Raw genomic sequence first — 1304 nt, 5'->3', positions numbered from 1 at the left:
CAGCTTGCCACGTGGGTGGTGAGAACAACAGTAATTGTCAAGTCACAGAGACCATTTTCACACGCCGCACATGAAAGTCGGTTTCATCGTTTTATAGTCTCACGTCCTATTAAAGCCTTGTTAACCGTGAGTCAGCAAACTCAGGGGCCCAGAAACCGAGAGAGCCTAGCGTGAAAAATGTATGAAACCTCTCTGCACTGCTTATTCTTTTTTTTTTAATTGCAACTGGGCAATCAATTTTTAAAATTTAATGTGCTTCTATGGCCATGCCACCCTGAGCAAGGCTGATCCCGTTTGATCTCAGAAGCTAAGCAGGGTCGGGCCTGGTTAATAGTTGGATGGGAGACCACCTAGGAAGACCAGGTGCTGTGGGCGTAAAAAATAAAAAAAATAAGGGGTCGTCAACTGACAAGATCCTTGCAGTCTGTGAGGTCAACCAACGGTTGCCTCACCTAAAAAATAAAATAAAATAAATAAATAAAAGTGAACTGTGCTTCTCTCCTGTGCTTTGTCTAAGACATAGCTTCACCTTGGTTGGCTCTAGGCGCACATCCGACTTGGAGAACATGAAAATCTGTTATGGGAAGAAAGCAGAGAGAAAGACTGGGTGATTTCCAAGTCTTGACATTTAAAACCAGGACGAGGCGGCGAGACTGCTGTCGTGAATGTGGGTTTCGCACAGCAGCACGGTTGGCATTCCCAGGAAGCAGGCCCTGGCACACGGTTACAAAGTGGAGGGTAATATAGAAAAGGTACTCCTGAGGATGATGGTCGGCTAAAACACAGACCGTCCAGTTAAATTCGATTTTCAGATAAATAGTAAACCCTTTTTAGTAGGAGTATGTTTCAAATATTGTATAGGACATACTCATACTAAAAAATTCGCTGTTGGTCTGAAATTCAAATTTAACTGGGTGTGTTGTATTTTTATTTGCTACACCTGGCCATCCTACCTCTAAGGTCTAAGACAGCCAGGCAAGTACCACCATGTAGCCGGGAAAACAAACTGGCCGTCGGGTGACGGATCCAGCTTGCTGAGGAAAAGAAGATGGGACGGGGACTCCAGAGCATGCCAGCCCCGCTGACCGTCCACCCTCTGACGCCCCTTCCCCTGCCTGAGCAGAGCCTGCAGTCACTGCAGATGAGAAGGTGCCAGTCTCGCGTGCCCAGCCTTCCTTGAATACAGATGAGGGCGCGAGCCGTCAGGTACATCTACCCCGACTTGGACGGGGAAGCTGGTATTTGGAAGAGGCAGGCGCAGGGCAGAGCCTGTTCTGGTGACGGGCGATGACAATGACCTTGGC

General features: G+C 47.9%; 1 pseudogene; it reads left to right on the top strand.

Annotated features, from left to right (window-relative positions):
• The first annotated feature begins 256 nt into the window (after positions 1–256).
• On the top strand, positions 257–375 carry LOC111731404 (annotated as a pseudogene).
• Positions 376–1304: the final 929 nt, after the last annotated feature.

Source organism: Pteropus vampyrus, unplaced genomic scaffold (genome assembly GCF_000151845.1).
Source record: "Pteropus vampyrus isolate Shadow unplaced genomic scaffold, Pvam_2.0 Scaffold370, whole genome shotgun sequence".
Taxonomy (NCBI): Eukaryota; Metazoa; Chordata; class Mammalia; order Chiroptera; family Pteropodidae; genus Pteropus; species Pteropus vampyrus.
This window is presented reverse-complemented; position numbering and strand designations above follow the sequence as displayed.